The sequence below is a fragment of the Podarcis cretensis genome, assembly GCF_951804945.1.
Source record: "Podarcis cretensis genome assembly, chromosome: 11".
Lineage (NCBI taxonomy): Eukaryota > Metazoa > Chordata > Lepidosauria > Squamata > Lacertidae > Podarcis > Podarcis cretensis.
This window is the reverse complement of record NC_137180.1, coordinates 27,715,096-27,737,226: the sequence shown is the minus strand read 5'-3', so window position 1 is coordinate 27,737,226 and position 22,131 is coordinate 27,715,096. Positions and strand designations below refer to the sequence as shown.

At 45.0% G+C, this 22,131-nt stretch overlaps 1 long non-coding RNA gene across 1 annotated transcript; it reads left to right on the top strand.

The window, feature by feature from the left end:
- Positions 1–3,359: 3,359 nt before the first annotated feature.
- LOC307226923 lies at positions 3,360–20,961 on the top strand. Its single transcript, XR_013843703.1, has 3 exons — positions 3,360–3,525; positions 11,664–11,768; positions 20,841–20,961. It is a non-coding gene; the product is annotated as an uncharacterized lncRNA (long non-coding RNA).
- Positions 20,962–22,131: the final 1,170 nt, after the last annotated feature.

The following is a 22,131-nucleotide window of genomic DNA, read 5'->3' as shown; positions in this document are numbered from 1 at the left end:
GATCCAGCAGCATCAGCATGAACCTGAAAATCCCTGTGCAAGTTCCAGGTATCCTGCCATGGCCAACTACTATTGCATACATTTAGGAATTGCAACCATTGCATGAGAAAGGTAAGGGGACCTCAGGCCGCAGGCAGCCTGGCCTAGTGGGCAGGGAAGGGGTGGCCTGGGGCAACCACTCTGCATGCAAGATTAATTAAGTGACCCAGCAAGATCGGATCTGATGAAGCATCACGTGCTTCAGAGGAAGTATTACAAAATAACTTCCTTCAAGGCAGACAGCTTCTCCATAGGCAAGTGGTATGTTTTAGCAACGATATCCATCTGGATACCTAAATAAAATGGGAATATGGCAAAAGGTATTGAGGTATTGCTTGCCAGCTTCCAGCCCCCTCTTGGGCAGGGGGCATCTTGTGCTGCCATCATAATACGTAAATTTACAGGGCCGACGCTGGCCAGAACCCCTAAAGAAGTTCCGACAAAGCTGCCGCCGAGCCAGCTTCCTTTTCAGACACACACTCTGTGTAATGCAAAAAACACACTCCGTGCAGCACACACACACTCCATGCAATGCAACCACACTCCGTGCAACACAACTACACACTCCGTGCAATGCAAATCGCACTCCGTGCAATGCAAACACGCACTTCAAGCAATGCAACTACGCTCCATGCAATGCAGCTACACTCCATGCAGTGCAACTACACACTCCGTGCAATGCAACTACAAACTCCGTTCAATGCAACTACACACTCCGTGCAATGCAACTACACACTCCGTGCAATGCAAAAAACGCACTCAGTGCAATGCAGAAACACACTTCAAGCAATGGAACTACCCTCCATGCAATGCAGCTACACTCCATGCAATGCAACTACACACTCCATGCAATGCAACTACACACTCTGTGCCATGCAAAAAACACACTCTGTGCAATGCAACTACACCCTCTGTGCAATGCACACACACTCCATGCAATGCGACTACACACTCCGTGCAATGCAACAACATGCTCCGCGCAATGCAACTACACACTCTGTGCGCTGCACACACCCTCCGTTCAATGCAACTACATACTCTGTGCAATGCTCCCACACTTGGTGCAATGCAACTACACACTCCGTGCAATGTGCCCACACCCATACACTCCGTGCAATGCAACAACACACTCCGTGCAATGCAACAACACACTCTGTGCAATGCACACACACCCTCCGTGCAATGCACACCTCTGTGCAATGCAAATACAAATCTCTCACGCAATGCAATGCAAATGCAGCCTGTTCAGCGCTGTGCCCTGCAATGCACAGAGCAAACTGCAATGCGGGCACGCAAAGGTGCTTTCTCCCGCTTGCATATTGCAAACGTGGCGCCTGTTACATCCCTCGCAGTGAGGGAACCACCAAAAGGCCCTCGACACTGGGCCTAAGTGTCCAGGTAGAGCAATGGGGGAGCATGCAGCTGTCCCATATAGGGACCAATCCTGCAACCTAGGCATTACCGGCACTATGCACTGACCAGCTGAGCTATCCAGGATGATCCCTAAAGACGCAGGACAGCCTCACCCTGACCCCTGTAGAGGTCCAAGGTGATGTCTGAATTATCATCCCTGCTCCTCTTTGCCCTCCTCCTGGATTGCAGCCTTCAAAAATGCTTCCTTCTGGAAGAAGGCACCTGGGGCGTCCGCAAGTCATCCCCTGCAGGAGAGGCAAGCTCTTGAGGCATCTGCAAAACCCTATCATAGTCTGCAAAAACTAAACCATGTAAGGAACCGGTGGAACCAATGCTTCATGGACCACATGGGGACACTATTCAGGCCGAAAACGCTTCCAGGCCATCGAATTCTAGGGCAAAGCCCTAGGATCACCTGCTAGGCCAGGCATAAATGTCTCCAGTGAAATAGCAGAGTTGAGGTAGCCCACAGCCTGTCCAGGTACCCCTGCTTGCCCTTTTAGAGGGAAGCACCCCTTCAAGAAACCCAAAGCTCTTTTACCACAAATGGGCCGAACTACAGAATAGCCCAAAAGGAGCAGTTTGTTTTGTTTTGTGATAACAATGGCTAAGAGGGGGATATGAACCCTGTCTCCCAGGTCCTAGTCCTACACTTTAGCCACTAAGCCACAATGGCTCGTCTCTAAAATGGCAGTCGCCACTATCAGGGCAAAACAAACTTAACGAAAATAAACTTGTTCAGAAACAGCATAGTTCAAGAGCATATACAGAGTGCTCATAGTCATTGGAGGCACAGAGAGCCTCTGCCGCCCTGTCTGCCTCAGATATACATTAGCAGCAACTGAGCCTGCAAGCAGGTACATTCTTATAGAGAGGTCAGAGACTTAACAATTAACTGCTACCCGTAGCAGACTTAGGCTTGGAAGTTATGTGCAGGCCAAATAGGCCTCCCTGCCTCTGCTCTTGAGAATCTTAGTCTCATAGCAATATTAAAAGAACTCAAAATAGTGCTCCCGCCCAAGGATAGATTAAAATTTGGCCAACAGCGCTGCACCCATTCAAATAAAGCCAACCTTCGGGGGTGCTATAAACGAAAATGATTCCAGCTAAGCTGGGAACAGCCCTGACTAGCCCCACAATTTACAACAGGAGAAATGGGGGAAACCTTTTTGCGAAAGAAAGCCCCTACCAGGGTCCCTCTCCCTATTGGGAAAGGCAAGCCACAGATACAGGGAGAATCTTCCCACAGGGCAGGGTAAGGGGTGGGGTGGGAAATCAAACAGGAAAAGGGGGGAATTAAATTATTTAAGGGACTAAAGAGGATTAAAAGAACGGGGAAATAAATAAATGTAACCAGACAATGAGAAGATTGCATCACTGTCCTCCAGACAGTCCAAGCGCTCCATGTGATCCACAGCGAAAGAGAAAGGAAAGAGCAGTGGACCTTACTTAAATAACCTCTGGTCCCACCCCTAAATTGGCAACATCAAATTTGCCCCAGTAACTCCAACCTCCAATCTGATTCAAGGCTCTTGAATCTATCCTGCCTGACAACTATGGGGTGTCCTGTTAGCCCCATCCGCAACCCGTACTCTCCTTTAATGAGAACATGCTTTCTATGCTTGTGGGGGAATGGGGGTGAGGGATGGAGGTTGTGCTGCAGACTCTGCCACCAGCTGGCATTTCTGCTCCTCTCCTTCTTCAAAATAAACACATAACAGCCTCTGCACACTTGAGCTTGTCATTTTCCCAATTGTTAATGCTGCTGACACAACCCAGGCGAGGTTTCATCGCTTTGGACTGAGAGCTCTAAGGGTAGATTAGTTAGCTCGTGTTTTGGCAGTCCATCCAGTACAGTCAGAAATGAAGTGTCCCTGAAAAAATACAGACACCTCCCTCCCTGCAAAACTCTGCATTCACAGTCCTATCGCTGTGAACTGGTAGAAACCAGCATGGACTGGCCTTTTCTTAGAGGTTTTGGGAACAGAACAGATCCACGATGACAGCAATCCACCCCCCGCCCTTATGACAGTTTCATCTGTTGAAATGATCCTCTGAAAACTGCAGTTTGGGGTGAGGAGAAAGAGAATATTTTCAGTGCTTCCTCTAGTTGTCTCTTTGGTGATCTATCTGAGGTTTTATAATGAACAAGTTTTAGCGAACTGAACACATTTCTTGAAATGCAACCCCTGGGCACACTTGAAACGATTCTCTGCTTCAGTCATACATGGGATGTTTGCATAACAGCAAGTAATTTGTTGGGTTTTTTTTTTAAATAATAAAAATAAAAATAACACTGCTCTTTGTTTTTTGGCAAAATCGCCTATAGATGGCTCCCCTTTCCCTCTGTTTCTGAGATCCATTGATCCCCCAAAATGTGTACATGCTATTTTTGCTTAGAGAAGCAGAGTCGTTCCCCCCTCCCCATTTAGGAAATAGCTTCCCCTTGGAAATGGAATTAGGGGTTTGTTGTCATGGCAACAAAGATTTCAGCACTTCTGTTTCCTACAACATATCTCTCTCTGGGTTGCTGCAATTCTAGTGCTTATCAGTGTTTTATCCATTGTGAGTGAGCTTGGTGGTGCTGACATGTAGAACAAACTTCAAAGCAGTGACCTAGGATATTCTCTGAGGATCAGAGCAGCTGTCACTATATCCCAATTATATGGTTTTTTTTAAGCATTGTGTCCAGTTCTTGAACAAAGTATCATTAGACTATCAAGCTTGCAGTTGTTGCTTTGAAAAGTGATCTCGATGTAAAAATGAACATAATACCTTTGTGTATAGAGGTGGGTAGGGAAACTGATTGGCTAGAACAACCAGTAAATACTGATAAATAGCGACACAAAGCTTGCCTGGGGGACGGAATAGGATAATGATGAAGACATGAGCAGCAAACTTCAAAGAATGCTAGGTGCCCACTTAAATCCTGTATTTGAAAATGTAGCAATTATATAGAGAACACGGCCATAATCCATGACTACTTTCTGTGGTGTCGTCAGAGTAGTGATTCCGAAATTGTGTAGGCCATTTGACATGACAGTTGTGTTTGCCATGGTTCCACGAGTGCTTCTGGCAGTGCTTCTGTATGCATAATTTGTCACAGCCCCCCTGTACATTTAAAGCAACAACATACCACTTTAAACAGCCATAACTGCCCCACTGCAAAAATCCTGGGAACTGTAGTTTGTTAAGTGTGCTGAGAGTTGCTAGGTGATCCTTAATCCCCTCACAGAGCTACAGTTCCCAATTCCCTGGGAAGAGGCATGGACTGTCCAACTATTCTGGGAATTGTAGCTAGGAGAGGGGAATAGCAATGGCAGAACTTGGGGTCTCTAATTTCAGTGGCACCCTGTGAAACACCAAAGTTTGGCTCTCCCTGCCTCTCACCTTCCATTCTATATCATAGCTGCAGCACCGCCGGTGCCCTCCATGCCTATGCAACCAAACTGGTCACATTCTCCTAAATTCATCTCTGGGAATAGGGTTCTCTTAGGAACTCTAAGCACCCTTAACTACTTTTCCCAGAATTCTTTGGGAGGGGAAGCCATGACAGTTTAAAGTGGCATGATACTGCTTAAATACATTCTGAAGATGGGGCTTTGTACACCAGGAGGTATGTCAGGCAGCCCAGATGAGTGAGAGTTCTCTGCGGACAACTCTACAACATATTTCACGCATTTGCCTTTCGTGCTTTAGATCTCTTGAAGGAAACACCAGTTTAACACTGGTTCAATGTGGCAAACAACTCAGTCGTTTTACATGGTGTGTGAAGAGGTCGTCTTAATATTATGTATGAAATAATATTATGTGATTCAACCTGAATCACATCATTCCAAAGGGCCCTGAAGTTCCATGGAGTAGCAGAGATTTGGATATATTTATCTTGTTTCATGTTGTCATGTTAGGGAATAGGCATTTCTTAAAGGCCAGAAAGTAGGCAAATTCTAGTATTTCCTGCTATTTCAACATGGCCTTTTTACTTCAAAAAAACATCAACCTCTATCCAGCATTTCTTTAGCTGTGCATACAACAATACAGTGGTACCTCGGGTTAAGAACTTAATTTGTTCTTAACCTGAAACTGTTCTTAACCTGAAGCGCCACTTTAGGTAATGGGGCCTCCTGCTGCCACTGCGCCGCCGCTGCATGATTTCTGTTCTCATCCTGAAGCAAAGTTCTCAACCCAAGGTAATATTTCTGGGTTAGCGGAGTCTGTAACCTGAAGCTTATGTAACCTGAAGCGTATGTAACCCAAGGTACCACTGTATCAGGAGGGGAGGCTGTGACTGCAACCACAGGACTCCAGATCACACTTTGTCGTATGGTTCTTTTATCTGGGTGTTCCCTCCTCCCACATTGGTCACTTGCTCCATTCCATCCTCTTGAATGGAGAAGGGTTTTAACTTGGTGGTAGAACACCTGCTTTGCATGCAGGAGGTCCCAGGTATAATCCTCTGCATCTCCAGGTAGAGAGCCACTGCCAGTCAGTGGGGAGGACCTTTGGCCATGTTTGCTGGGGCTGATGGGAGATGTAGTTCAGGAACATCAGGAAGACCAAAGGTAGACAATACTGAGTCAGATGTACCAGTAGTCTAAGTCACTGCTCTGTGTTCCTGTCTAAAGCCTATTTTCTTCCTAGGTCTGTACAGATTGACATTGTTTATACATCAGGATAAACCAGAGGTAATGGCATATCATGGTTTATTGAGAATGAGCAGTGTGCTCATGCAGGCTCCCTGTTTTCACTTTGCCTAGTGTGAATACATACCCTCCAAGTGTCCCTATATTCCAGGGACAGTCCCAGAATTATGAAAGCCATCCTGGCTTTTGATATGATCCTGGAACAGCCCTATTTCCTCCACCAGCACCACAGTCAGTGAGCTTAGGGAAGAGGATGAGCTGGAGCTTGTCCTGAGCATCCTGTTGCCTCTCCATAGCCCCCACTGCCGGCCAAGGGGATGCGGGTAGCGCTGTGTTCTAAACCACTGAGCCTCTTGGGCTTGCCGATCAGAAGGTCGGCGATTCGAATCCCTGCAATGGGAAGGTAAATGGTGTTTCTGTGCGCTCTGGTTTCCGCCACTGTGTTCCGTTCCACCAGAAACGGTTTAGTCATGCTGGCCACATGACCCAGAAAGCTGTCTGTGGAGAAACGCTGGCTCCCTCGGCCTGAAACGAGATGAGCGCCACAACCTCATAGTCGCCTTTGACTGAACTTAACCATCCAGGGGTCCTTTAGCTTTACCTTTTACTGCTGGCCTCCTCCCTTCCTTGGGCACCTTGAAGCAGCTGCAGGAGACTGGGCAAGGAGGAGGAGAGGCTGCTTCCACCAAGGCTTGACATGCCAGCTCTAAGGGGCAGGCAGAGGGCAGGGCCGCCCTGGGCAAGAAGAAAGGGGGAGCAGAGCATGATGCATCTAGATTTTAAAAAAATGCTTTGTGCACTCATGTCTAATCCTGCTCCTTTCTAAAATCTATTTATTGGTGTGTGTGGGTTTTTTTTTTTTTTTGTACATCTACCAAATAATAAAATAAAATAAAATCGGGATTAAGTTGTTTTCTCAGGATGGCGGACAGTGTGTGTGTTGTGTCCTGTTGGAGTAAATAGGGGTGGCAATTGCCTTCTTCTGATAAGCAATGCTCTGCGGGCAGGCGAGATGACAAAAAATGGAGGTTGGGAGTGAGAAATGTCACTATTTTCATCTGAGGAATCTTGGATGGTACGTGAACAGGAAAGCCGGTTAAGCTTCCTATGACATATAAATCCAGGATTGTGGTTGTTTCTCTGTACAATCCAGGATCACTTACTAATTTGGGAGGAAGAAACCAGGATCCCACATTCAGATGCCATGAGAAGCCAAGGCGTCCTGGTTTGTTTCTCCCCATCACACCAGGGAAAGAATAAAGTGGGGGTGACTGGGCAGTGAACACCAACATGCTGCTCTTTCCAAATCAAACACGCTAAGCCAGCAACCGTGGCACCTTGTGACATGCAGTTGTGACTCCCAAGTTCTACGAGAACAACTAGGATGCATCAGAATCATCTAACTTCAGCAGATATTGTTGTGGTGAGGAGGCCAACGGAGACAGGACTTAATGCAGAAGAACAGAGGCTTTGATATTTTTCAAGTTATTGCATTAAATCTTAATAAGAAAATGTTTAAAGGTTATATAGTGGGATGTTTTACAATGCCCTAGTGGTGGTGAGTTATACCTGTGCTTTTGCACTCATTGCACAAAACAGTGGAAGGTGAAAGCAACTTTGCTTCTTAGCAGTCAGGTAGTCTATTTGCATCCAAGGTTATTATATGGGTTGTAAACAGCCATTTCCCTCATGCCAAAATGTGTTGCTGAGCGAGTTCCATCATGCCCCATCGCTACACTAATTCAGGTGGTTGGCAAAGACCTGGCCTTTTTTTTAAAAAGTGTCAAATTTAACAAAGAAACAACAAATAACAAAGATAGATTTTTTTAAAAAAGTTGGGGGGATGACAAACACCCGACAATAACAATACACACTATGAGTTCATTTGAGACTGTAATAGCCACAAGCTTTTCCTTCTAAAATTAAACATATAAATCAATATAAGCCCCCTAGATGTCCAAACAGGTATCCACACAGAATTGGTATTTATTAAAAATATGGCGGTTCGAATCCCTGTGGCGGGGTGCGCTCCCGCTGCTCGGTCCCAGCACCTGCCAACCTAGCAGTTCGAAAGCACCTCCGGGTGCAAGTAGATAAATAGGGACTGCTTACCAGCGGGAAGGTAAACGGCGTTTCCGTGTGCGGCTCTGGCTCGCCAGAGCAGCGATGTCACGCTGGCCACGTGACCCGGAAGTGTCTCCGGACAGCGCTGGCCCCTGGCCTCTTAAGTGAGATGGGCGCACAACCCCAGAGTCTGTCAAGACTGGCCCGTACGGGCAGGGGTACCTTTACCTTTATATATGTTCAAATGCAGCAAGGGTGGTAAGGTCTTCAGACCATTGCATAATGGATGGTGGGTATTGATTCTTCCAGGCTCAAAGTGCAAGTCTCTTGTCAACCATAAGGGATTCCAACATCCACTTTTGTTGTGCTGCTATTAATTCCCATACTGTAGAAATATACGGTAGTTCAAAAGTACATGAACATCTGGCAATACTGAAGTTTTTGCTAGTACACAATTCATATGGGTAATGATTTCAGGCTAGGATGAATATATCTCCAGATACATCATATGCCTCAATGAGGCCTTTTTAGCATTGGACCTTCATCGTATAATTATTAGACAGTGCCTTCCAGTACAAACATTGTGGACTCAAATTGAGACTGGTGGATCAGTATCTCATCCATCCATCCATTTAATTTATATACCACCCTTCATCCATAGATCACAGGTCAGTTAACAGTATAAAAACACAAAAATATTCAACATACAAACAAACAAAACGATACCCACCCCCACATTTCAACTCTAGAGTAATGTTCTGTGTAGATTCCAAAACAATTTCCCATTGTTTAGGTTGTACAGCACATTCTAATTCCCTGTTCCAGAACTCTCTGAATAAGCAGCAGTCATAGTTTCAGCTTTATTAGGATATCCAATAATTCACTTAAATAATTCAGTAGATATTGAAGTACTCAAAGCAGGTGTTCCATAAACAGACATTGTAATAGGCGTTGTCATTGACAATATTGCCATTCAGCACTCGCTGGTAAACGATATTTAAACCACAATATGGAAAATGGCCAAAAAAAAAAAAAAAAAATTACATCTGGAACTATGAGCTGATCTAATGTATATATCCCACAACCATTCCTTCTACAAAAATCTGCCTCGCTATCCTCAAATCTGGATTACCCCATAAAGTGATTTTTTTCCTAGCATATGGGTTGAATTGTAATTGATCAGACAAGATACACTATGTCACTCTAGTTGCAAGAATTGCAGGTGGTATAGGTTCCTTCCTTTTATGTACTTAAAAGCTAGTTATCCTGAGAAGGGTGTTCATGCAATCGCCTCTAAAATTACTATGCTGTGATATGAATAGAAGAAGGAACTTGCCCATTATTTGTGTGGTATAAGCTAAGATCTAGAAAATGAAATTCTTCTTCCTATACTGGTAGTTGCATTCTCTCTAGTGAGAAGTGAAACAGAGAGTTGTCCCACAGATCTTTGAAAAATATATTCACCACACTGAAATATCATCACTCTACTTCAAATGGTTGGTGAAGAATCCCCCCCCCCCCACAGCAGTGTATATTTTGCTGGTTCCCTTCCATGTTAAGTTTATGCTGCTGGAATTTGTTCAGCACTTTTTATATTGCTTGCCTCCAGACTGCCCATATTTTGCATGAGGGATTCAGTCGCATAGGTTTGTGCAATTAAAGTGGATTAAAGCACTCTGATGCAACAAATCCACAAAAAGCAACAACAACCCAGACTGACTTTTTGTGGTTAGGAAAGTGACAGGTAAATGTGCGTATAACCACCATGTAAGCAAATCACAGTGAACTCAGAAGAAGAAGAGAAGAAGAGTTTGGATTTGATATCCCGCCTTTCACTCCCCTTCAGGAGTCTCAAAGCGGCTAACATTCTCCTTTCCCTTCCTCCCCCACAACAAACACTCTGTGAGGTGAGCGGGGCTGAGAGACTTCAAAGAAGTGTGACTAGCCCAAGGTCACCCAGCAGCTGCATGTGGAGGAGCAGGGAAGCGAACCCGGTTCACCAGATTAGCAGACTACTGCTCTTAACCACTACACCACACTGGCACTCAGGATGAATGTTCATTGTCACATAATATTTGTGAGAGCAAGCAAATCAGAGTGAATGCTCCATAAAACTGGACATTGTCTAACCTCCTCATAAGCGAGTTGCAAGCAAATCAAGACAAATCTTCAATAAACAAGGAGGAGCACATTGTTACCTTATTAGTTTCAGTGTACATTAGTTTTTGTTTCCAAGGAATTATGTTTCGTTTCTTCTGTTTTTATTATTGTCTGTTTGGGGAAACAATTCAGATTATTTCTTTAAAATAATAATATTAATAATGGTGATGTGTTTTCTTCCAAATAATTTTTTACCGATACGCAAAATTCTGCAGAGTCAATTGTTTCATCAGTTCACTAAGATTCCTTTAACCAAAATAAAAAATTTCTTCCAGTAGCACCTTAGACACCAACTAAGTTTGTTATTGGTATGAGCTTTCGTGCGCATGCAGTGCTGGTATCTGAAGAAGTGTGCATGCACATGAAAGCTCATACCAATAACAAACTTAGTTGGTCTCTAAGGTGCTATTGGAAGGAATTTTTTTATTTTGTTTTGACTATGGCAGACCAACATGGCTACCGACCTGTAAGTATTCCTTTAAACCAGTCCGAGTCTGCAACCCAGGCACCACTTAACTGGAGTAAACCCCATAAAAGTCAACAAGACTTACTTCTTAGTAGACATGATTAGGCTTGTACTGTGGTGTTTAGCTTCGTCTCTGAACATCAGTTGACCTCCGCTTTTCTTTGTTTACTGTCAATGCCTATGCCTGTTCTAAGTTTAGAATACCTGTGCCTCATTAACTGCTCTGAGTGCTTCTTGCTCATCTAATGGTGCATGAAGAACGTTTCTCCCCATGACGGAGGTGAGAGAGCATCTTGGTCTTGTTAGAGGCTGAAGTAGGTTTACAGGCTGATGATGCTTCAGTTATAATTGTTTTTGGAGCAATTTGCCCTTTAGTTCTTCCTTCTCTGAAAATAGCGGGGGGGGGGTGTGGAGAGAAAATACATTTTTTTAAAGGCTATGAAGAAAAACAAGTTGAGGGATGTGTCTTTTCTATTTTAATACTTTCCAATCTTTGGAATGTGAAAGCTGTATTATTATTATTATTATTATTATTATTATTATTATTATTATTATTTAAAATTTATATCCTGCCCTGTGAAAGCTGAATGATGATGATTTCAATTAACCCAATGCCTTTTTAACATGTGTTGGGGGGCATTATTGGATTCGTCTGTTTTTTATTATGTATTGTGTGTTTTTAATACTGCGATTTTACGTTGCAACCGCCCTGAGACCTGCAGGTATAGGGGCAGTATACAAATTTAATCAAAAATAGTAATAATTTATAACTTGCCTTTCCTTCCCAAGGAGCCCAGGGCAGCAAAATGTTTAACAACAAATATCATTTAAAAAATCATTCTATCAAACCCTTTGTTTTTGTGCCTCTTTTCTTGCAGCATGTGGATTCAAATCAGAATACCAAGTCATGATATTCACAGTTTTTGCACGCACACTTTACAGGTATAAATGAATGGAAAGAAGAGATGGAAAATGTCCTGCTGGTAAGCTAGTGCAGGGGAGCAGGGGTTTGGCGAAACTTTATATAAAGACTGTAATTTAAAGACTGTAATCTGATCCTGAACAACTTGTGACTTTACAGCCATGGAGCGTAGCCGACCAGGTGCTTGAAAACACTTGGATTTCTACCATTCAAGGCAGAGATGAAAAACAGGAAGTTTATCAAGCCCCTACTGAGCCAGCATGTATGGATTCAAACTGGGCAGGCGTGTTGTAAATCAAGTATATTCCAGTGTGATGCAACAGTCAAAGAGTTTGTCCTACATTTGGAGGTGTTTGTTTGCCATGAATGAAAAATCGAGTCAAATAGGAACCATTCTATTCAGTTTCCATTGGTTCTGAAATAAGAAATAGAAACTCTTTCGTCATTCACGTCTATAGTAAGTTTTGTATGAATGGCTGGACTTATCTTTCTGTGGTGGTAACGGCAGAGCTGATTTGGGGGAAATGTTGCTGGAGCTCATATTTTATTTTCTTAGAATGCCCCCTGATATCTGCATGTCTGGCTATCTGTGAAATCCAACGCATACTTTTCGATTTTCAGAAAACAAAAATGGGACACTGAATGTGGACAACGCCCCAAGTTAGGGGTGACACCGACCTAAAGTGAGATGTTCCAGAAGTATGACATGACAGGAGAAGATACAATATGGTAGTTCGCAAACTGGAACAGTTCCTTCCAGGTTCGCGGCGTTTGGGAGCCAAAACGTTCGAGAACTAAGCTGTTCGAAAACCAAGGTACAATTGTAGAGTTTTCTTGCTTCATTGGAAATGATGCACCTGGAATTGGAGTTCAGAAATGTGAAACAAGGAGTACAGAGGACAGCATGTAGGGGCAGTTTTTGTGTCAGGGATGGCTCCACTTGAATTTTGGCGAGAGGAGCAAAGGGTGTTGCATAACAGCTAGATATCTTTGTGTAAGAGTATCTCATAAAAAAGGCACGTAGGTGGTGCTGTGGGTTAAATTACAGAGCCTAGGACTTGCCGATCAGAAGGTCGGCGGTTCAAATTCCCACGACGGGGTGAGCTCCCGTTACTCGGTCCCCGCTCCTGCCAACCTAGCAGTTCAAAAGCACGTCAAACTGCAAGTAGATAAATAGGTAAACAGCATTTCTGTGCGCTTCTCTGGTTTTGCCAGAAGTGACTTAGTCATGTTGGCCACATGACTCGGGAGCTGTATGCCGGCTCCCTTGGCCAATAAAGCGAGCTGAGTGCTGCAACCCCAGAGTCGGCCACGACTGGACCTAATGGTCAGGGGTCCCTTTACCTTCACCTTTATAAAAAGGAAGGTGGGAAACATGTGGCTCTCTAGATATTGTTGGATTTTAGCTCCCATCAGCCATAACCAGCATGGCCCATGGCCAAAGGTGATAAGAACTGTAGTCCAACAACAACTGGGAGCCACAGGTTCCCTAAAGGTAAAGGTAAAGGTACCCCTGCCCGTACGGGCCAGTCTTGACAGACTCTGGGGTTGTGCGCCCATCTCACTTAAGAGGCCAGGGGCCAGCGCTGTCCGGAGACACTTCCGGGTCACGTGGCCAGCGTGACATCGCTGCTCTGGCGAGCCAGAGCCGCACACGGAAACGCCGTTTACCTTCCCGCTGGTAAGCGGTCCCTATTTATCTACTTGCACCCGGAGGTGCTTTTGAACTGCTAGGTTGGCAGGCGCTGGGACCGAGCAGCGGGAGCGCACCCCGCCGCAGGGATTCGAACCGCCGACCTTTCGATCGGCAAGTCCTAGGTGCTGAGGCTTTAACCCACAGCGCCACCCTACTCACATATTAAAACTGTTTTATTTAATGGCTTCCCAATGCAGGCTCCTGGAGTATTTTTATGGGGCTATAATAGCAATGGAATAAATAATGCATTGAGCTCATCAATAAAGCTACATATCAACCTAAGCAATTTGTAACATTGGGTATTTTTATTTATTTAAAATATTTGTATCTCCCCTACCAAGCAACAGCTCACAAGACAACTTTGTAGAATGTCTCATGGTTGCCTGATGACAGCTATGTCTCCTGACTGCTAAACATAATGTGTGAATTAATTCTTACACTTAAAAAAGGCAGATTAAGAAATGTGGGGCTAGCTGGGTTCTATTTCTTTACGCAGCTGATTCCACGAATGAGAGTTACACATTTTTGCAACATAATCTTTGCATCGCCACTTGAAAAAAAGAAGACAAGAGAATTAGGATCAGATTGTGTTACCTTAAGTTTGAGTGCTGCTTTGCAACAAGTTCTGCAAGTAAAAACCAAAGAAGCTGAAAGCACAAACCAATTCACTTAGGATTCAATTTCTGTTGCACAAAGTAAGATATCATTTGTAGCACAATGTGATGCATCTTCTGAGCTGACAGAAGGACCACAGGCCATTAAAAGCATATAAAATAGGTATTTCAGAGGGATCTCACTGTGTGCATTAAGTATGTTATTTAACACAATCCTGAAGGCTTCTACAGTAAGGGCATTTACACAGGATGTGGTTGCCATGTTGAAGCCACTTTAAATTGCCTCCTGCGGTAACGGGTTCTGCGTGGCAAACTACCTGCGTCCAAGCCCACCCAGGGATAGCTGTGGGCGGGATTCCTGCATTTCGGGGGATTGGACTAAATGATCCTTGGGATCCCTTCCAACTCTGCAACTCTATGATTCCATGATTCTAATGAGTTGCCATGTGATATGGGGATCTATCCCATATCTTACAGAAATGATTTGGTCTCAGAAACTACCTTCAGAATTTCTTCAGCAAGTGTTAATGTCAAATATAACTTGATATATTCTGAATATTCAAGTAGTAGGAAACCAGGTGACATTTGATTTCAGTACCTGACAGCCTTTTATCATGATTTGCAGTGATATTTAGCACTGGACTGTGGAACAGGTGGCATGCACTGATATTTAGTATGTGACAGCCCCAGACAAACATGCAATGGTGTGTGTGTGTGTGCGTGTGTGCGTGCGTATTATTTGACAGTTGGGAGATTGATAGCTACCTTATTAAGCACCTGCCAAACACAAAACAATCAAAAAGTGGCACTTCCAAAATTCAAGCTTGAAACGTAATGCAGAAATTAGGAATTCTTTTTATAACTTTGTTAAATGATCAAACTTGGTGAAATTTGACTCCGGCTCCATTTTTTACAATATGGATGTGATAATGCTTTTTGCAGTTCTCATTTTATGAAAGTTCTTCTTATAGAATCATAGAATTGTAGAGTTGGCAGGGACCTCAAGGGTCATCCATCCCAACCCCTGCAATCTCAACTAAAGCATCCATGACAGATGACCATCCAATCTCTGCTTAAAAACCTCTAGTGAAGAAGAGTCCAACACCTCCCAAGGGAGTCTGTTGCGTGTCTAGACCCTGCAACCACCCCCTCATTGAAGAATAAAACACACCAGGACACAGATATTAAGTTAATGTTATTGGGCAAATTTTGGCTACAACTTTATTGATTACAGAATGTGAGCGATAATTGGCTTAGGCATTGAATGGACCAGACTATATCTGACTCCTGCCCGTAGTGGCAAGGGTAAATGAAATATACTCGGAGCTGAGTGTGGATTTCATGCTCTTTATTCAGTTCATAGTAGTGAGGAATGGAATTCCCCCCAAAATGCCTGCTTTATATACATTATTTACACAATAGGCACTACGTGATTGGCTAGTTCCGGGATTCTCCTGTAGGCCAATCAGGTTGCGGATTCACTTCCACCTGGAGTTGGATTGGGTGGCTCCTGCGGACCAATCAGACTGCTGCATTCTGGACCCTATTGTTTTAGGACCAATCAGAATACTGCGTTCTGAATCCTATTGTTCTAGGACCAATCAGACTGCTGCAATTTCGATCCTATTCAACTCAGTACATAACAGTAAACCACCAGAAGGGGGAGCCCCATCGATGCAGAGGAACTTGAGCTCCCCTACGTGTTCCCGACGGGGTCGTGTCATGGCCCTAGCCCCACCCCAGGCTTCGGACAAGATTCACACCCCTAGATTCCTTTAACGGAATACCCTTAAACTTGGAGGGGCAGGTGATGGCCACACCTCCCCTTCCCCATCAAAAGGTCAAACAATGGCGAACCGCAGAACCTCACAAAGCTGTGACGATTGCTACGAGGTAGGCGAAAACCAAATGGCCCGTGCCAATTTTGCCAAGTGGAAAAATTCCTACCAGGCCCCTCAGCGCCGACCAACCAAGGTCCATAGCAAGGCCAATGAAAACCTGCAAAAGGGAGAGAAGGTGGGAGATTCAGGAAGTGAGCCAAGAAGAAGCCCCCCGGCTAGCGCCCTCACTTAAATGGTCCTGGCCACGCCCCCACCAGCAGGCGGATTGGCTGGCTGTGTGCTGATGCGGCCAGGATCCCCAGGGCAACGCGGGACTTCATCCCCCGCCCCTGGGGGGAGTGGGTGGCTACCGCAACGCCTCCCCACTAGGAAGTGGAGCGGATTTCCTTACAGCTCTTACTTCATGAAGTAACTTTTAAAGTCCTTTTCAAATAATGCCCCACAAAGCACCTGCATTTAGCTTCTGTTCATTTTTGTTCATTTCATACAGAATTTGGAAAAATGGCAGGGGGTTGGACTAGATGACCCTCGGGTCCCTTCCAGGTCTACAATTCTAGGAAAGCTTCATTGATTCGGAACACCTAGCACTAAGCTGAGGCTTTTTAACAGAAAGAGGTTCCTCCCCAGGGCTTGTACAATGAAACGATCATGAATTGTTGATCAAATCGGCCCCTTTACTTTAAATTATGCTGAGTGGTAGTGCGAAAGTAAGAAAAACCTCAAATGACAAACAGCAGGCTACAAGGACTCAGCATCGCTTTTCATTTCTTTGCTTTTGTCAGTGTTTGTCAAAAAGCTTTAATGGTTTCCAAAACCATTTATTCCTTCCATTACTGGCTTTTTCAAAACCTCATAATATTTAAAACACTTACCGTAATTTCATTTCTTAAAAGAACATCATGCAGGTATATAATTAGCGTGGGATCGAACTGGATTTTTTTCCGCCTGTAAAATACAGCTGCAACCAGCTGAAATGCCAGCTAAGGCTGTAATCCTTGATGCATGTACCTCAGAGCAAGCTCCTTCAAACTCAGGGCTTACTTCTGAAGAAATAACAATAATTTTATTATTTGTACCCCACCCACCTGACTGAGTTGCCCCAGCCACTTGGGGGGGGGTGGGCTTCCAACACATATAAAAGCATAACAAAACATCTAAGATTAAAAACATCCCTACATGGCCTTCAGATGTTTTCTAAAAATTGTGTAGCTACTGATCTCCTTGATATCTGATGGGAGAGTGTTCCAGAGGGTGGGTGCCACTACTGAGAAGGCCCTCCATCTGGTTTCCTGTAGCTTCACTTCTTGCAGTGAGGGAACCACCAGAGCTGGACCTCAGTGTCCGGGCTGAATGATGGGGGGTGGGGTGGACTATAACTCCCATCAGCCCTGACCATTGGGTCATGCTGCCTGGGGCTGATGGGAGTTGGATTTCACCAACAGCTGAAAGTGCCCCATCCCCGATCTAGTCCTACCACACCAAGTCCCTGCTGCTGCTGATAATGTCTATTTTCCTCTCCTGAGTTCCTCGCTGTATACTTTCCTCCCTGCCTTTCCCTGCCATTCCGTCCTACGAGTGATTTGCACCATTTCAAGTTAAGATGTTGAGAGAAGAGCTCGGCAGGAAGGCGGATTGTATCTAAGCTCTTCAAGGCCACTTTTCTTTTCACCTATCAAAAAGCGAGAGAGATTCCTTGAATAGCACGAAGCCTAGGGCACTGTTACGTTAAATGCATTTTAATGACATACAACAGACCTTGGCAAAGATGTTCCTTTAGAAATTCTCATTCTTCCCACACTCTACCACCCACCAACTACATTACAAACAGCCATCCCAATATTAACAAAGTTTGGGATTGCCGGAAAATGGCTTAAGATGTGCATTAGCCTGGATAAGGAGTTGGTTAGAGTATGATGCAGGTGGCACTGTGGGTTAAACCACAGAGCCTAGGACTTGCAGATCAGAAGGTTGGCGGTTCGAATCACCCGCGACGGGGTGAGCTCCTGTTCCTCGGTCCCTGCTCCTGCCAACCTAGCAGTTCGAAAGCACATCAAAGTGCAAGTAGATAAATAGGTACCGCTCTGGCGGGAAGGTAAACAGCGTTTTCGTGCACTGCTCTGGTTTGCCAGAAGTGGCTTCGTCATGCTGGCCACATGATCCCGGAAGCTGAACACCGGCTCCCTCGGCCAACAATGCGAGATGAGCGCTGCAACCCCAGAGTCGGCCACAACTGGACCTAACGGTCAGGGGTCCCTTTACCTTTACCTAGAGTATGATGCTGATAATGCCAAGGTTGCAGGTTTGACAGCTGCATATTCCTGCATTGCAAGGACTAGATTATCCTTAGGGTCCCTTCCAACTCTACAGTTCTATGATTGTATAAGTGAACTCTAAGATATGCATTAAAAACAATAGAACTTATGAAGCTGCCTCTTACTGAGGCATCAGCTACATTAGTAGAGAAATAGTTTTAAATGCTTTATAACACCATTGACACCAGAAGGCGCTGTAGAGTTCCGCCTTTCGCAAATGTGATTTCCCAATATGAGGTTTACAACGTGCTTTCCTGAAACACTTTTTTTTATGTGTCTAGATCCAGTCTGAGTTAGGGCGTTGGTCCATATAGCTCAATAGTGTCTATACTGCAGCCTTACCAGACCCTCCCAGCCCTACCAGAAGATGCTGAAGAATTGAGCACGGGAATTTTTGCATCTCAGAGTGTGCAAGCAAATATTATGCACACATGTGTCTGCCAAATATTATTTTTATTTATTTTAAAAAGCAAGCCACTTAGGGACTTCTTTAAAAACAATGGGCTGGTGCCAAACCCTTTCCCATTCATATCTTCCCCATTCCAAATGGCTCCAGGCTGTTTTCATCCCCGCTGTGGTGGGTTACAAAATGAACGTCTGCATTTTGAACACTGTTGGGACGAAGTGTATGAAAGTTGTTTTTGTGTGGGACGCTGTAGTCAGAGAAAAGGCTAACCACCATTTATGCAGCATCTCAGCTCCAAATCTCGCTCCCTTCCTGTGACTATTTAGTTGCAATCCTTACAATAATCTGGTAAACAGTGCTTTTTTTTTTCCTGCGCCAGAGTGCAGTTCCAGCACCTCTCAGGTGAGGGCCATTGAGGGCTAGTGCTGCCCCAGCCCGCTTCTTATATGTAAATACTTCTGAGAAGCCCAAAACGAATACAGTCATACCTTGGGTTACAGATGCTTTGGGTTGCGCCAGCGGCGTAGCGTGGGTTGTCAGCACCTGGGGCAAGGCAAGTAATTTGCGCCCCCCTAACCTGGGGCAAGGCAAGCAATTTGTGCCCCTAACCCCTAACCCCTAACCCGCCGCCGCTGCCAGCTTCTTCTTGCTGCTGCCTGGGCTGGTCGGGTGTGGTTCTCTCCCGCGCTCAGCGCTGCGCTGGGCGGCCGCTGCACTGTCCCTCCCCCAGATAGTCCCTCCCTCGCTCTCTCTCCGCTCCGCACCGCAACACATGCCTGGCACCCTCCCCCTCCACAGTGGGCGGCGACCCGGCAGCTCGGATCGGATTCGCACAGCCAGCACTGCAGTGAGAGAGAGTGAGTGACCCAGGTAGGGGCAGAGAGCTGCGAGTGCAAGCGCGCCCCCCCAATGTTGCGCCTGGTGTGGCTGGCCCCCCCTGCACCCCCACGCTACGCCACTGGGTTGCGCACTGTGCCGAATCCAGAAGTACCAGAATGGGTTACTTCCAGGTTTCATCACTTGCGCATGCGCAGAAGCACTGAATCGCAGCCCACATGTGGCACTGCGGGTTGCGAACGTGCTTCCCACATGGATCACATTTGCAACCCGAGCGTCCACTGTATTTCAAGTCAAAACAGAAGCTGGCCAGCATGTGTGAGTCTACACTTTTTTTTTAGATCTAGCTCCTAGCCACTCCTGGCCACAATTGGTCAAGCTATGAAATGGGGCCAATTCATATTTCATTTTCTTCAGTCTATCTCCTGTGTACCAGTGGTGCACTTAAACTTTCCAGGTAGGCCTCTATCATTGCACACACTTGTGTTTGTGTGAGGGCCCTTAGATGGCTGCCTTAGCCATCTGCCTGAATCTAAGACAATGAGGGAGGCAGCAGTGCATTTATTTGTCCTGCAGCAGAACTAGGGGTGACCCCCAAACCAGACAGGGAGACAGCTTGCTGTAGTTCTTAGCCCCTCTGCAGGTGGTGAATGTGGCTGTTGTCAAACCAGCATCTGTTCAGGGCTGCCCCGAGTTGTCTGGCAACTTACTGTACAACTTCATGGTGAGTTTTGGCACTTGTTTTTCTTGGGGGAAAAGCACTGCCTGTAAAGTACAGTGGTACCTCAGGTTAAGAACTTAATTCATTCTGGAGGTCTGTTCTTAACCTGAAACTGTTCTTAACCTGAGGTACCACTTTAGCTAATGGGGCCTCCTGCTGCCATCATGCCGCTGCCGTGCGATTTCTGTTCTCATCCTGAAGTAAAGTTCTTAATCCAAGGTACTATTTCAGGGTTAGCGGAGTCTGTAACCTGAAGCGTCTGTAACCCGAGGTACCACTGTATTATAATCGCAAATGGCAAAACTGAGGCTGAAAGTGGTTTGCCTTAGGGCCAACTAGTAGGCATATGGCAGAAGTGAGAGTTAAACCAGTGGCTTTCTGATTCACAGCATGCTATGCCATACCAGCTCCATAGATTCTAATCCAGAGACTTGTGCATAATGTGCAAAAAGTCCCTGACTTGCACTCAGTCTTAAACATATTACACAGTTTTTTCTCTCTCCAACCACTGCAATGAATGGCGGGTTGGAAAAATTTTTTTAGAGAATAACGCTTGGAGTTTTTGCTTTTTGGGTAGTTTTAAACATTTGTTTTCTAAATATCCTTGAGCCAGACCTAACACATCAAGTGAAAGAGAGCAGGAAAAATATTCAGCTATCATTAAGAAAACATGTAAAGCTACCAATGTGATTTTTATTTTCTTCAGGCTACAACACAAAGTCTAAACATTACCTGACAAAGAAAACAACTTTCGAAAATTTGCTAAACTCTACCTTGGCAACACTTTTCAACAGCAAAGGCATCTTGCTCTCACACTCCAAACAACATTCAAGGTAACTCAGATCTGGATCAAGCAAAGAATCAGCATTAATTTCATAGTAGCTTGTTCTGAGATCTCCAGCCTGATTTCCACATCAAAGACGGTACACTCTTTTAGTTAGGTTTTGGATACTCTTCCAAACCAAGCCCTCAACTCTCTTGAGCTTTGCCCATCATTAATATTTACCCAAGTCATCATCCAGAAAAACTGGAGGCAACTATTAATTCCTTCATACTGACTTTAAAATGGAAGATCATGCTTGGGGACAGAACCATAGGCTGCCTCTGTTTCAAGAGGGGAAAAATAGCAAACCCTCGGAACCATTTTTTTGCATCCTCTTTGATGTGAAAACTTCCCTACAGATATTTCAGTATGGTTTCCTAAGTTATACGAGTTGTGGAGAATCTCCACATCTGGAAAGTCAGCTGACCCAAACCTTGCTTAGCAAAATCAACAGCTCTGAGATTATTAACATAATTTAATGTTTTTTTATATATATTTTCTTGCAGAATATTATGATCTGAAGTAATTTCATCTGGAGCAGAGTTTTGTTTATTATTAATAACGGTCAAATGATTAAACAACAAAAGTTAACAAAATGGCTATATATTTGCTCGACTGTGTTGCAGGCAGAGAAACAGTGGTTTACGTGGAGTCACGGGTCATTTCCCTGTGTATACCAGAGGGCAAGAAGCCCTTGCCTGGCCTCTCTTCATGCTCAACATCTGTCAGGGAATGATCAGAAGACGAGGATTGGGGAATGCGTTCTATGGCAGACCAGCTTCTCTCCAATGGAGAGCTGGAGGGGCAAGTCGCCCCCACTTGTCCACATCATGTTCAGAAGCACAGAGAGAGACAGGAGCTGAACAGCTTAGGGAGGAGTTACCCAGTTATGAGATAATGACAACAGAACCAGAAGGGAGGGGGCAGCTAGTTGAGATGTCACTTGAGAGCATGGGGGACCCCTCCCTCACCATGAACTTGGAGGTCCAAACGCATGAGAGAGCAAAGGAGTTAGAGGGAGGGAGGAACTTCCCATTGGTGCCCAAAATGCTGTGGAAGTTGAAAGGGGGATTAGACTAGCCAACTGCCCTCCTTGCGGAGAGCTGTGTATCTGTGCTTGCAACATGATGCTGTAATAAACGGACCATAAATCTTATCAACTGCTTGTTAATTC